This window comes from Camelus dromedarius, chromosome 9 (assembly GCF_036321535.1).
Source record: "Camelus dromedarius isolate mCamDro1 chromosome 9, mCamDro1.pat, whole genome shotgun sequence".
NCBI lineage: Eukaryota > Metazoa > Chordata > Mammalia > Artiodactyla > Camelidae > Camelus > Camelus dromedarius.
In genome coordinates, this window is record NC_087444.1 from 44,327,856 (window position 1) to 44,343,765 (window position 15,910).

Below are 15,910 nucleotides of genomic sequence, written 5' to 3' on the forward strand. Positions count from 1 at the left end.
ACCTAAAAGATATCGATTCTGACAGCCAGTGAGGAGGGGGCATTTGGGCAAGGAAACGGGGGAGGGTTCATCACTTGTCGAATAACCAGGATCTCTGCCTGCTCCAGGGCCTTCATCTGCTGTCTCCCCATCCTGTCTGCCTTTCTTTAGGAGTTTCACCTTCAGTGGCGTCTGTTTCTAGGCCTAAGGAGTGAACGGGCCCCGAGTATAGGACGTATTTTGATGAAACTAATATCGGGACCTCCAGGAAGCCTGGGGATGGAGGCACCTGAGATCGCGAGAGGTTAGGGGTACCTTTGCCTCCCGGAAATCCCTTGGAGGAAGGCATCCCTCGTGACTTGAGGTCTTCGGGTCCCTGGACAGAGCGGGTGGGTGGGTAAGTCTGGGGTTAGGGAAGGAGACGGGCAGAAGGTGCTGCGGCATCAGACTCTGCGGGGGACAGAGGGGGTGGGGCGGGGGAGGAGACTTAAGTCACAAGGAGACGAGGGTGGATCTGGCTGTGTTGCTGCAGGACTCCGTGTAACGCGTACATGGGTAAATGAGTTAAACACACATACAAATGTGAAATTGCGGTCTTGATGAATGTTCGGAAGGAGATACGGTACGTGAGCCAAGAGACTTAAGATACCCGGGCTTCACCTGGTTCGAGGGCCAGCAGAGATCTATAAGCCAGTGTGGGTGTGCGGACTTGACTGTTAGTGCGGAAAACGCACTAGGGCATGTATGCAGAAATGCTAGGGCACTTGCAGATATGCAAGAATCAAAGCTGATGTCAATAGTAAATTAATCCGAACAGAATGAATGCATGTCGGCGGCTCGAATGCACGCACATCAATGTAACAGCCCTCGATCTCTCCGCCTTTGAGGAGTCTCCAATACACCGCGCGCGCCCTCTGCAGTAGCCCAGGCGCCTTGCTCTGCCCCCGCCTGTCCCATCTCGTTCTGTCCCTTCCAGCCTACGCCTATATCTAGTTCCTCCCAACGCCGCACGGAGAACAAGCCAGAGTTCCGGCTGTTAGCCACGCATGCGCGCAGTAGAGATACTTCAAAGAGGTTTGCTTTGAAGTGCGCATAGCAGCAGTCAGGATGGCCGAGCGGTCTAAGGCGCTGCGTTCAGGTCGCAGTCTCCCCTGGAGGCGTGGGTTCGAATCCCACTTCTGACAGAGCACTGGTTTTTTTTTTTTCCCTTTTCACGAACAGCAGCGTATCAAATAGGTGATACTGTGTATCTCTGAAAGTTTTTTTCATCTTTTTACAAAAGGTATTTTCTTCTTAAAAGGTGTTTTCCTCCTAAAAATATTTATTTGACTTTGGAGTGTGAAAAGAAAGTTCTCCTCTGTACCGCGAAGACTTTCTTAATGTAAACTAAACAATCTTTTTAGCGCTTTGAAGGGGAAAGGGGGGAAAGACGAAAAAAGAAAAAACCAGAAGCTGTCAGAAGTGGGATTCGAACCCACGCCTCCAGGGGAGACTGCGACCTGAACGCAGCGCCTTAGACCGCTCGGCCATCCTGACTGCCTGGAATTGTAACTCCAGGGTCTAATGTAGTTTGTTATACGGTGCGACAAGGCTCAGCAACCATACAAGCAAATTTGAGGTCCCTTGCAGTTCATGTGCAGCCACACTGCCCCTCGTCATCCACAACCAAAACCCACTCGTGTTGTCAAGATTTACCGTTATCCTTAAACTGGTTCAGTCTTTTACGACTTAAACGTTTTAAATGGAAATTCTGTAGCCTGAACAGTAACGGAAAATTAGTTTCCCTTGCCAGCAATAGAAAATAACCATAAAAATAAACACAATGGAAACAACACTATATTGTTAAATTCTAACCACTTTCCAACTCTTGGAACCTGAAGTTCTGAAATTATTTTTAACGCCTAATACTGCCGAAAGGGTCTAGACTATTATTGGGCCCCTGGGGGAAGGAGGGAGGGGGTCTGGATGATTCTTTTTGGAAGGAAGCATGCTCGGTGACGGACTTTGCCATGGACTACTCGGGATGGGAAGCCATGGGCAATGGGATCCCATTCCTCAAGTGTTTAGCTGAAGCCTCATCAAGAGAAATTTGGCTTTTATATCTTTTTAGTAAACTGAACAAGGGGAAAGTAGGAAGATGTTAAACTTGGAGAAGAGACAATTTATCTGTCTGCAAAAGCCTGATGTGTATAAGGGATTGGGATTGTGTTTGTCTATCCTTGCTCCAAGATCTGGGACTTGAGGTGGGTGTGCAATGGGTGGGTAGTTATCACAGAGGAAGTTTTCCACAGAAGAAAGAGCTTCCTGGAGAGAAAACAGGGTGCCTGTGTAGATAGTGATATCCCCGTCACTGGAGGCATCTAAGACAAGGCTGGACAGTCACTGACGGAAAAAATGGTGAAGGGGATTTGAGAAGCCCTATATTAGTTTCTTACTGCTGCTGTAACAAATTACTGCTAATTAACCACACCATTTATTATCTTATAGATCTGGAGGTCAGAACTGCGTTTCTTTTGGAGGCTCTAGGGGATAGCCATTTCCTTTCCTTTTCCAGCTTCTGGAGACCACACACAACACTCCACCTTCTGCTTCTGTCTTCACCATGCCTTCTATGACTCTGACTCTCCTGTCTAACCTTTTATTTTCACCTAACACAAGTTCTGTGCTCCACATACAGTGAGGCCATACAAACTGTATCATCAGAGTGGAGCAGAGAACGATTTATTGCAAGGACCATGCAAAGAGAATGAGTGGCTGGTGCTCAAAAGATCCAGACTCCAGGGTGGGTTTCAGGGAAGAAGGTTTTATAGGCAAAAACTGGGGGGAGGGCTGCAGAGTGTGTAACCCTCCTCTGATTGGTTGGTGGTAAGGTAACAGTGTGGTATTCTAGGCATCTCAGTTATCAGCCTCCTGGTTCCAACTAATCTGGGGTTCATGTGATCGTGCTCATCCTGAAGTTACCATCCTCCACCTGGGTGGGGCCTTAGTTCCTGTGGAAGAACTCAGAGGTGTGTATCAGGTTGTTACACACATGCCCCCAGGAGGAACCAGACCCACGCCCTACACTGCACTGTTGTTTCTTTCTGCATCCCCCTCACTCCTCTAATTACTAACTGTTTGAATCTACCCTTTGGAACTCCGAGAAGGTCTTGGAGGCTGAAACCTTTTTTCTACAAACAACAAATGGGGGGACACAGAAAGGCCTTTGTAAATGGGAGGGCCCTACAGGGTCCTGCATGGTTTCAATCCCCCCTTTTCTTTGATACTCTTCAATCTTAAGGGGAACAGGTATTGGATAGACAGGTCAACCATAAACTCGGCAGTAACTGACTATACTTCAATTTAAAAGCAAAACAAAACATAAACTCGGCCTTAGGGGGTTCGATTTCATTATGAAAATCCTTGTGATTACACTGAACCCATCCTGATAATCCAAAGTAATCTCCGCTGTCTCAAAATCCTTAATATAGCCCTATCTGCAAAAATCCCCTTTAACCATTTAAAGTAATACAGTCACAGGCCCCAGGGATGAGAGGTAATTATCTTTGGTGAGGAAGCCTGTGTGTGTTTGAGGGAGGAAGAGGCAGGGTGAGAGGGAGAATTTTTAACTTGCATGTTTACATTTTTGTATCACGTGCATGTATTACCTAGTTCAAAATAAATACAATTTCACCAGGTGATCAGGGTCAACGTCAACAGTGATAAGTCAGGTTGATAGTGCTGTCAGATTGACTCGGTGTTCCCTTGAATTGCACTAGACCACTGTAGCCTTCCCCAGAAAAACACATTACTCCCATTCTAATCATGAGAGAAACATCAGACAAATCCTAATTTAAGAGCATTCTGCAAAATACCTGACCAGTGCTCCTCAAAACTAGCAAGGTCATCAAAAACAAGGAAGGTCTGAGAAATTGTCACAGCTAAGCCTAAGAGTAAACTAGTAAACATAATGTGGTACCCTGGATAGGATCCTGGAACAGAAAACGGACATTAGAGAAAAACTGAAGAAATCTGAATAAAGTATGGACTTTAATAATAATATATCAATATTGGTTCATTATTTCTGATAAATATACCATACTAATATAAGATGTTAATAATAGAGGAAATGGGTATGGGGTATAAGTGAATCCCCTGTACTCTTCAGTAATTCTGTAAATCTGAAACAGTTCTAAATATTTTAAAACTCAAAAATAATACAATTTAGGAAGGGAGGGAGAGTGTAGCTCAGTGGGAGAGTGAGTACTTAGCATGCATTAAGTTCCTGGGTTCAACCCCCAGTCAGTCCCTCCATTAAAAATAAATAAATAAATAAGCCTAATTATCTCCCCCTCAAAAAAAAAAAATTAATTTAAATAAATAAATAAACTTAGTTACCTTCCCCCTAGAAAACATAAAGTAAGTAATAGTGATATAACTTCATGGCTTATGTATTAATGAAATACATGAACTTTCGAGTATATAACCACATTGTTTATACATTTATATTGTATGTAAAATTATTTATTTAAAAATATATATAACAAAATATATCTATTAAAGTCTCAGAGGCCATAGAAACATCAGGATCTGTGATTATCTCTGGGTGGTGAAATTTATCATGATTTTTTTCTCATTGGTTACCTGCATTTGATATTGGTATAATGAACTTAGGTAGTACTTTTTTAGTTAAAAAACTGTCAGGAAAAACTGGAAAAGACCTTGAAAAAGGCAAAAAGATTCCAGGATGTTCTTTTAGTGGAATATTAGGTGTTGTCTACAGCTATGCCATTTAACACAGTAGCCTGTAATCACATGTAGCTATCAAGCCGTTGAGATGTGACTGGTCAGAATTGAAATGTGCTGTGACCTTAGTACGAAAAAAAGAATGCAAAATACCTCAATAATAATGTTCGTATCTCAGCAAATGGTGTTGGGAAAACTGGACAGCAGTAAATCAATGAAGCTAGAACACTCCCTTACACCATACACAAAAATAAACTCAAAATAGATCAAAGACTTAAACATAAGACAAGATACAATAAACCTCCTAGAAGAAAATATAATAGCCAAGACATGGAAACAGCCTATATGTCCATTAACAGATGACTGGATAAAGAAGATGTGCTATATTTATACAATGGAGTACTACTCAGCCATAAAAACTGACAACATAACGCTATTTGCAGCAACATGGATGTTACTGGAGAATGTCATTCTAAGTGAAGTAAGCCAGAAAAAGAAAGAAAAATACCATATGAGATCGCTCATATGTGGAATCTAAAAAAACAAAACAAAACAAAAACAAAACATAAACACAAAACAGAAACAGACTCATGGACATAGAATACAAACTTGTGGTTACTGGGGGGACGGGGGGGGTGGGAAGGGACAGATTGGGATTTCAAAGTGTTGAATAGATAAACAAGGTTGTACTGTGTAGCACAGGGAAATATATACAGGCTCTTGTGGTGGCTCACAGAGAAAGAGAATGTGACAATGTATGTATGTATGTATGTATGTTCATGTATAACTGAAAAATTGTGCTCTACACTGGAATTTGACACAACATTGTAAAATGACTATAACTCAATAAAAAAAGTTAAAAAAAAATGATTGTATCGATTACATGTTTAAATGATAATATTTTTAATATAGTGGGTTAAATAAGATATATTACGTTAAATCGTTTAAAATTCAGTTCATAAGTATGCAAACAAATCTTGTCTCGTAAGATGAAATTGATTCCACCCTTGGTCGAAGCCAGTTTTGCAACTATTAGCAAATTCACTTCAGCATTCCTGATTGTGAGAGATATATACATGTATACATATGTATTATATATTCTCCTTTGAGCCAGGCTTTTACATTTTTTAAATAAATATTTTTGTTATTAAAATATGCATAACACAAAGTGTAGCATCTTCAGCATCTTTAAGTACTATACAGTTCCTTTATATTGTACAAACATCACCACCATGGATCTCCAGTACTCTTTTCATCTTGCAGAGACTCTATACTCATTAACTGAAAATTCTCTATTCCCTCCTCCCAGCCCCTGGCAACCACCATTCTACTTTCTGCCTTTATTAATGTGACTACTCTAGGCACCTCATAGATGTGGAATCATATAATATTTGTCCTGTTGTGACTGGCCTGTTTCATTTAGGGTAATGTCGTCGAGATTCATCCATGTTATAGTATGTGTCAGAATTTCCTTCCTTTTTAAGGCTGAAGAATGTTCCATTGAACACATATACTACATTTTGCTTACCCAGTCATCTGTCGATAAACACATGAGTTGCTTCCATGTTTCAGCTGTTGTGAATAATGCTGCTATGAACATGGGTGTACAAATATCTCTTCAAGATCTTGCTTTCAAATCTCTTGCATATAATATACCCAAAAATGGAATTGGTGGATCACATGGTAATTCTATTTTTATTTTTTTGAGGAGCTGCCATACTGCTTCCATGGTACAATTTTTTTTAAATTTTACTTTAAAAACATATCCTTTATCAAAACCTACTCAACAACCAGGGGGAGAATAAAAGGATGGCTTATCTACAGATAGGAACTCAACTACAGCATCCATAGGACACTATATAATTAGCATGTGCCAATTTCCTGCTGGGCAGAAGAGGGAGAAAAAGGAAAATCCTGGGGGTGATGGAGATGGTGAAGCTTAATATCCTGGAGATGAGGTCTCAGGAAGGGTCCTAGAACTGTGGGCATGGTTAGGAAGGGCAAAGGGAGGATGGAGCAGGAGGCAGCTCCCAGAAGCAGAGCCCTGGGCCACAGTGGGGAAAGGGACTGTGTTGATGCCCCCATGGCTAGAGCTGGATCTTGCACCACTGGAAGACAGGCTGAGGAGGCTGGTAGAGTTCCTTCTCTTGGTTGCTTCTTCAATGTCACCTCCTCCAGGAAGCCTTCCCTGATTCTTCTTTCCCTTGACTAGGGTTTTGGCTTCCTCTGCATTCCCACAAGCTCCTAGGCTGACCCCTCAAAGCACTGGAATCGAAGTGCCTATCTAGATGTGTGTCCCTTCCCTGTCCCCCAAACTGAGCTCTTCAAAAGGGCAGAGTTTGTGAAAATCTTATTTGCCACTGAATTCCCAGAGTCCAGGATACAAAAATGTGGAGAAGAAGCTAAGTGAGTACAGACTGAATAATGAATGAATGAGACAATAGGATTGGGAGGGCCAGGGGACAAGAAATCCAGGAAATGCCACTCCAGATCACCTCATGCAGCTGGTACCCTGGACAGAATGGAGTCAGTCCACTCGAGCCCTGGCCTGGCCACCTCTCTCAGGAACATATGCTGTGAATCCCTGAGTAAATAGTTAATCTTAATGTCCTCTCTCTTGAGCTCTGGATGTCCCATCCCAAACAACCTCTGTCCCAATCCCAACAGGCAGAAGGGGCCAGGCAGGGAAAATGACCAAACGCTGTGTCTGACCTTTGCCTCATTCTGGGCAAATCAGTAACTGACCCAGAGGCTAGCAGATTCATGCCACCACCCTGCCCGCTCCGTCCATACCTCGGCTGCATCTCTCAACACAGAGACTTGCTCACAGCGGCCATCAACCCACGCTCCTCTGCATCCTGACGCTCAACCTTTACTCTTGTATCATCCCCCTAGAACACCCCCTACTCAAATGGCTCTTTTCAAGGCTCTGTTCCAATGGCATCTCGACCCTGAAGACCTCATATCTTCTCCTACCTTATGAGGTTCAGGCCTGGCAGCATTTGCCTAGAGTTAGTTGAGCACCCCAAAGCTGTTGGTTCTGTGATCTTCATGCACAGCCCAGTTCCATCCTGCTCCTTGGATGCACCCCGCAGAGTCATGTATAGTGGCAAGAGGAGCCACCTGGCCCCTGGTCATATCGGCTCATGTGCAGCTTGAACTAACTCCCATCTCTCTCTGAGATGTTCCAGTGGTGACAGGAGGGCACTGGACAAGATCACTGTTTCCCAAACTTCAAGCATATATGACTCTATTTTCCCCTATCTACATATCACTGTGTGCTTAAAATTTTTTTTAATTGTGATAAAAATGCATATAATAAAATTAACCATTTGTAAGTCTATGGTTCTTTGGCATTTGTTGTTATGCAACCATCACCACATTCCAGCTCCAGGATTTTTTCATCTTCTCCAACTGAAACTCTGTCCCCATTAAACATAAACTCCCCATTCCTCCCTTCCTGCAGCCCCTGGCAATCAACATTCCTCTTTCTGTTTCTATGGGTTTGACTGCTCTTGATACCCCATAGGAGTGGAATCAAACAGCTCTTGTCTCTTTGTGACTGGCTTATTTCAAAGGTCATGCTATAGCATGTGTCAGAATTTCATTCTCTTTTCAGGCTGAATAATATTCTATTGTACTTAAAGACCATATTTTGTTTATATATCCATCCATCAGTGGACTCTTGGGTTGCTTCCATTTTTTGGCTATTGTGAATAATGCTAAATAATGCTGCTATGAGCATGGGTGTACAAAGATCTCTTAAAGACCCTGTTTTCAATTCTTTTGGATATATACCCAGAAGTGGAATTGCTGGATCATACAGCAATTCTGTTTTTAATTTTTTGAAAAACCTCCACACTGTTTTCCACAACATCTGCTTCATTTTAGATTCCCACTGTCAGTGCACAATGGTTCTGATTTCTCCACATCTGCACAAACCCTTGCTGTTTGCTGGATTTTGTTTTATTTTATTTTATTTTATTTTTTTGATAGCAGTCATCCTACTAAACATAGGGTGGTGTCTCACTGAGGTTTTGATTTGCATTTCCTTAATGATTACTGATGTTGAGCATCTTTTCATATGTTTGTTGGCCATTTGTCTAACTTCTTTGGAGAAGTGTCTATTCAAGTTCTGTGCCCATTTTTTGGGGGGTGGGTAATTAGGTTTATTCATTCATTTATTTTTAAATGGAGGTACCGGGGACCTCGTGCATGCTGAGCACGCGCTCTACCACTTGAGCTATACCCTCCCCACCTTTGCCCATTTTTTAAGTCAGTTTGTTTATTGTTGTTGTTGTTATTATAATTGAGTTGTCGGGGTTCTTCATGTGTCCTGGAAGTTAGCCTCTTTTCAGATATATGATTGGCAAATACTTTCTCTGGTTCCACCTTTTTACTCTATTTAGCTGCGTCCTCTGCTACACAGTAGTTATCATTTTTATGTCATCCAATTCATCCACCTTCACTTTTGTTGCCTGTGCTCTTGGTGTCAAATTCTAGAAATCATTGCCAAATCCAATGTCATGAGGCTTTTTCCTCTGTGAGTTTTATAGTTTTAGGTCTTACATTTAGGTCTTTGATCCATTTTCAGTTAACTTTCATAATAGTGTAAAGTAAGGGTCTGACTTCATTTTCTGTGTGTGGATATTCAGTTTTTCCAACACCATTTGGTAGAGGCTGTCTTTTTCCCAATGAATGGTCTTGACACGTTTGTCAAAAATCATTTGATTGATGTGTGAGGAGCTTTATGCACTTTTTGAAAATTAAATATTTTCTTTAAAAGGACTCATTTTAACTGTATTAAATGTGGTTTAAAAAGAAACTTACACTATGACTGCATCAACCCATAAATAGAACATCATTGTCAAAATGAATACAATGGGAACAAACCACTGTCCTTAATTTCTAGCCAGAATCTTTGCTCATTGAGACAAGGTTAACAGAATTAGATGTTAAAGATACCTTGGCCCCAAAGAAGGCTTTTTTCTCCTTGGCATAAACAGATTGAAAGTGAGGTTAAAAACAAAGTACTCCTAAGGAAGTATTTGAAGTTTTTGATGACTGCCCCGGACCATTAAAAATCATCTCACGTCCCACACAAAGGTTTTTTTCCAAGGAGATGCACTGCCCTCAAATCCTAAAGGGGGTTCTTGTCAATAATTCCCATTCCCCAAGCTTCTCCCACCTCTGGTCGGTACATTCTGGGCTGGAATGGGGAGGATGAGGATCTGAAAGCTGCTCTGTCCTCAACATCCTGCTGGGGCTGGACCAGGGAAGAGAAAGTAAGAAGGGACAGAAGCAGACAGGGAGACTGGAAATGGTAAGGAGATATTCAGGCAGGACCGCCTTTCTCAGGATCACTACTGGGGATGAGCAGATGTAGATTCCAGTTCTGCCAATGCCTTTAATTGAGTGGGGATGACCCTCGGGTAGTCATTGCCCTTTTTCCAGCCTTGGTTTACTGATTTGTAAAACCAGTGGTGAACAGCCTCTTTGGAAAAATTGTACAGCCACTTTGGAAAACAGTTTTGCGAAGTCTCATAAAGTTAATGATACACATACCATATGATTCAGCAATTCTATTCCCAGGTACTTACCCAAGAGAAATGAAAACATATGTTCACACACAAGAAAACTGCATGTAAATGTTCATAGCAGTTTTATTCATAGCTGTCCAAACTGGAAAAAACCCAAATGTTCACCAACTAGTCAAAGGACAAAGAAATTGTGGTATATCAATACAATGGAATACATCCACAATAAAAAGAAACAATCTACCTATATGCTCAACAACATAGATGTGTCAACAAAAAAATTAATTGTCAACCTAAGAAAGAAATAGAAAATTTTATTCCAGCCAATTTGAGGATTATAAGCTGGAAGACAGCCTTTGAGAAAGTTCTGAGGACCGTTCTGCCTGTTAGAGGTCAAACCACAGTTACACACATTTTTGCAACAAAGAGTTAAATATCAAATGACATATTGACAGTTTCCACAATCCAGATCTGCACATACAAAGTAAGCAGTGGGTCATTGTGATCCTTTCCAAGATGAAGAAGGAATGTTGTCTCCTAAGGAGGTCTGGCTGATGTAGCACAATACACATTAAAAGGGAGGGAGGAGAAACAAAGTGAGAAAGAAAATGTTTACGTATTTTTCTTGTCTTGCCATAAAATATGAATTTTTTTTCCTCGGATGAAGTTCAAAAGCTTTATGTTACATAGAAAAGCTTTTCACAAAAGTCCACTATATTAGTTTCCTCTTGCTACCGTAACAAATGATCACAAATTCACTGGTCTAAAACCACACAAGTTGGAGGGGATGGGTATAGCTCCCTGGTAGAGTGCAAGCTTAGCACGTACAAGGTCCTGGGTTCAATCCCCATGTAGATCTGGAGTCCAAAAGGAGTCTTAAGGAACTAAATCAAAGTGTCAGCAGGGCTGGCTGCTTTCAGAGGTTCCAGGGAGAATGTGTTCCTTGCCTTTTCCACTTCCAAAGGCTGCTGGCATTCCTTGGCTCCTGTCTGCATCCTATCAAGCTCTAGTTCCCTGCTCAAACTACTTCCTCTTCTACTGTCATCAAATCTCTCTCTTCCTCCCTAAGGACACCTGTGATTACATTTAGGGCCCACTCAGATAATCCAGGATAATCTCCTCATCTCAAAATCCTTAATCACATCTGCAAAAATCCCTATTGCCATAAAAGGTAACAATCCCAGGTTCCACGGTTTAAGGTGGAACATCTTGGTAGGAGGCATTGTTCGGCCTGCCACTACTATATCATGTAAGACTCCATTCATATGACATTTTGGAAAATACAAAACAACAATGACAGAAAACAGATCAGTGGTTGCCTGGGGCCAGGGTGGAGGTCAGAAAGGAACATTTTGGGGTGGTCAAAATGTTCTACATTTTAATTTTGGTGGTGGTTACATGACTATACACATTTATCAAAATGCCACAGAGTGGGAGAAACATAGTAGGAGGAAACAATAGCAACATACAAAAGGGACGAGGTTGTGCGGAATCCAAAATATAAAAGGAGCTCATAACATTAAAAAACCGCAAACTGGGAGAGAGCACAGGACTCCACAAGACTGCTGTTGCTTCTGACACAACTGCAGGGTTCACGGGGTTCCCCAAACCACCCTCAGGGTCAATAATTCATCAGCTAGAAGGCCTCACAGAAAGTACTGCAAGCTGTTATACTCATGGTTACAGTTGGTTAAGCTAAGGAATACAGATTAAAATCAGGCAAGGGAAGTGCACATCGGGTGATGGAAATGTTGTGGAATTAGATGGTGGTGATAGTTCATTATCGTGAATATACTAAGCCCACTGAATCGTGTACTTTTTAAAAGGGTGATGTTTAAGTTCCAAATGTGGAACCTCCATTGTCCTCTCCCCAGGGAGTCATGGACTCCACACATTACTTCCCCAGCACTGATGTGTGACAATACACATGGAGTGCCGCCAACCAGATCGACTTTGCACCTTGGCGTCCAGAGCCTTTGCTGGGATTTCATCGTGGAGCCGTGGCTGACTGCCCACACAGCGCATCTGTTTCCAACTCCCCCAGATGTAGTCACTTGAGCTGATGGCGAGTGTCTCCGCCCTAAACCACACTGTTGGACAATTTGGTGTGGCCAGACCCCACCCTGAACAAAGACATTTCTATCAGGCCTGACATTCCAAGGGTTTAGGCATTATCTCCCAGAAGTTGAGGGAAAATGGCCAGATCACCCTTCGGGCAAATTTCGATTTTTCACGACACAAAAGCAAATGATTCCAACCTTAAATTCACCAGAAAGGAAATAAAAGGAAATATGGCTGATAGAATAATGATATTTTTATGTCAAGAGCAGGTGAGGTAGGATACAGTGAGTAAAGTAAGTTTTCATTTATCATGGTAAACTATTAAGAGAAAATATCTAATGCTGATAAATCAAAAGGCATATTTAGAGACTATAACCATTAACCACACTATGAATAATGCTGCTTGTAAGTAAATTATTCTTGGGAACAGGACTAGAAACAGGCAGCCATGGGGTGAATCCTATTTTCTTAGTATGTGTGTGTAACATTTTTAGTGATGTGACATATTATGTTAATTTTTTAAAATGTTAAAAAGGGTATGATAATTTAAAAAAGGAAATATGAATGGCGAATTTGCTTAAGGAGAAACCCAGCTCCACTAGCTAAGTATTAGGAAATACAAATGGAAACAATGAGTTTTTTTTTTTAATCTCCCCACACTTATCTAAGGGGGGAGGCAAATAGTTAAGCCCTACTCTTAGTGGGGGTGTCAACTAATATGGTCTTTTGGAGCAATTTGGCAGTATCTATTTTTAAAAAACCACGCAAATACCCTCAATCCAGTGGTTCTTCTTTGAAGCTGGATCCACGCGTGTGCAAAGATGTGTAAATAAGAAGGCTTCTATAATATTCCTTGTAGTAAAGAACAACTAGAAATCTCTTAACTGTCTACCAACAAGGGAGGGATAATGTTACAGCCATTCTATCAAACATTATGTGACATATAAAAAGAATCAGTTCAGTCTTCATGTGCTGTCACGGAGAAATTTCTAAGGCATGTTAAGTGAAAAAGTCATTTCTATGTATATAGTATTATCCCATTTTTTGGTAAAAGTTTTAAAAAATTACACATAAAGCAAGTCTCTATAATTTTACGTATTATATGGTACAGAAAAAAATAAAGAAGAAAGAAAAGATCTGATGGGATACTCCAAACTCTTCTCAGTGATGAACTAGAAGGGAGGGTGCAGGTTTGGAGATGTGTGTGTGATGTGCAATGAAATACATTCATGAATTAATTGTGCACATAAAAATAAAGAAACCAAAACTAACCAACACCACAGCACCAAACATGGGGCCAGTTGGAAAAGTGTTCAATCAATATTTGCTGATTATAATCAGCAGCTTCCTGAAGTTGGTTTCTGGAAGTTGTTGGATGAATCCAAGGGGAATCTTTCTGTGAATTTTTAAAAATTGTAAATCAAATGGTGTAACTGCCCTCCAATGATCTGTTTTTTATAATAAAATCCACTCTATTTCCAAGGGTTTAAGATCCAGGTGATCCAATCCCTAGCTGCCTCTCAAACTTATGTCTCCCCAACCCCTTCAGCTCAAAACTTTCTGTCTCTCCTCAGACTTCAGAGTCTTTCCTGCCTCAGGGCCTTTGCATGTATGGTGGTTTTCTCAGCCTGGAATGCTCTTTTCTCTCTCTCTTTCTTCTTTTTCTTTCATCTTTTGTTGCTCTAGGGGGGTAATTAGGTTTATTAATTTTGTTAATAGAGGTACTGGGGACTGAACCCAGGACCTCATGCATGCTAAGCACATGCTGTACCCTCCCCCCTGGAATACTCTTTTCCTGTCTGGTTCTTATTCATCCTTCAAGTCTCTGATGAAATGTTTAGACTTTCAGCGACCTAACTATCTATGGCACCCCCAAATCTCAATTATTCTTTCCCATGGCATCTTGTTTTTCTTGTAGTAACATCATCACGAATGGTGATTATCTATTCATCTGTGGGTTTCTATATCTGGACTGTCTGTCTCCAACATCGGACTTCCTGAGGGTGGGTCTCTGCTTGGATGGCTCACAGCGCTATCCCCAGAGCACACTAAACACCTGCTGGGTGCCAGAATCCCCAAGGCCTCTCCAGCATACCCCAAGGGAGGGCAGGCCCAGCACACAGTAGGGGTGTGGCCAGAGTAGGGAGGCTTTGCAGAATTAAGGAGAACTGAGACCAGACTGGTGCTGCAGGTGATCTGTGTGGAGACAGCCTGCTCAGACGCCAGGGAGGGGGAACTAGTCCTAGGAATTGATGGACCCTCTCCTCCTCATCCCCCGCTGGCTCTCTGTCCCACCCCTCCAACCTCCATCCCAAGAACCCAGGGCTTCCTTAGTGCCAGTGGAAGCTCTGGGTGGGCGTCAAGTTCCAGCTTGGGGACAGGTTCCTTCCCACTCTTTCTGATTGGGGGCCAGTGAAGTTGGTTTGGAAGAAAAGGTCGAAGTCAAAAACAATACGGTGATTGAGCCTTGCTTGCTGCCATTTGAAAGGAATGAAAGTGGGATTAACCAAAAACACAAAATCCCAACCAAAACCAAAACAAAAACAAAAACACTCTACTGTTTCAGAATCTGCCTCAGAAAACAATCATCTTACTGTCTTCTGTGTCATAGTAAAATTAAGGGTTTACCCAAAGCTTTGTTCTCACACAGCTTTTGGGCTCACACAGTCTGCAAAGAGGCTGGGCTCTGGGTAATGATTTTGCAGCTACCAAGAAGCACTCCTCATACCCTGGGTAGCTACCTTAGATGTCGGGTGGAAAGGAGGGTCTCCAGTGCATTGCAGGGGTAGGGGGCGGGGTGGCGGGGAGGTTGAATATCCAGTTGAATAAGTATCAGATGTCACCGTCTCTGAGATGACCACTCTGTCTAAAAGTTACCTCCTGGTCATCTCTGTCACATTCCCTGTTTTTTTGTTGTTGTTTTTTTTTGTTTGTTTGTTTTGTTTGTTTTTTTTTGCTTTCAGTTACAGCATTTGTCACTATGTGAAGTTTTTTTTTTCTCTCCAGTTTATTACTTGTCACCCCAGTAGAAAGTGGGATCCAAGAAGGCCTCGTGTGGTTTGTTGTCTGTTGTATCCCCTGGGCCTGAGATAGGGTCTGACATATGATAGGGGCTCAGCAAACATTGGTTGATGGATAAACGAATAAGTGATCTGTGGAGTCTCTCTGGCCTGAGGAGGGTGTGTGTGTGTGTGTGAGAGAGAGGGAGAGAGGGAGAGAGGGAGAGAGGGGGAGAGAGAGAGAGAGAGAGAGGGAGAGAGGGAGAGAGAGAGAGGGAGGGAGGGAGGGAGGGAGGGAGAGGGAGAGAGTGTGTTTCAGGGTGCAGGGGGAGCAATAAAACCTTAACTCCAGCATTATCTCCTGTCTTCTGAGTTAAACCCCCACCCCCACCCATGGCCTGCCGGGAGCTTTCCGTGCAGTATTGCACTTACCCTGTGTTGTGAGGTCCATTTATATATTCCTGTATTGCAGTCCAGGAAACTGAGGCTCAGCGATCTTCTAAGTTACTGCTCAGTCTGTTCAAAAGAGAACACCACATCAATTGAGTTGTAAAAGCACCGCCCCCTTCTACGTGCACTCCCAATTTACCCAGACCCTCCCCTCTTGGG

The 15,910-nt window shown here is 42.2% G+C and overlaps 1 protein-coding gene and 2 non-coding genes across 5 annotated transcripts in view; 1 reads left to right on the forward strand and 2 right to left on the reverse strand.

The window, feature by feature from the left end:
• Positions 1 to 15,910, reverse strand: part of CCL22 (C-C motif chemokine ligand 22) — a 69,343-nt gene that overhangs the window by 52,060 nt on the left and 1,373 nt on the right. For all 3 annotated transcript variants that reach the window (XR_010382294.1, XR_010382295.1, XM_010985746.3), the window contains exon 2: positions 15,734 to 15,817. The gene's annotated coding sequence lies outside the window, so the exon portion shown is untranslated. The remainder of the gene's footprint in view (positions 1 to 15,733; positions 15,818 to 15,910) is intronic.
• TRNAL-CAG (transfer RNA leucine (anticodon CAG)) lies at positions 1,081 to 1,163 on the forward strand. Its single transcript has one exon. It is a non-coding gene; the product is annotated as a tRNA-Leu (tRNA).
• Positions 1,433 to 1,515, reverse strand: TRNAL-CAG (transfer RNA leucine (anticodon CAG)). The gene has a single exon. It is a non-coding gene; the product is annotated as a tRNA-Leu (tRNA).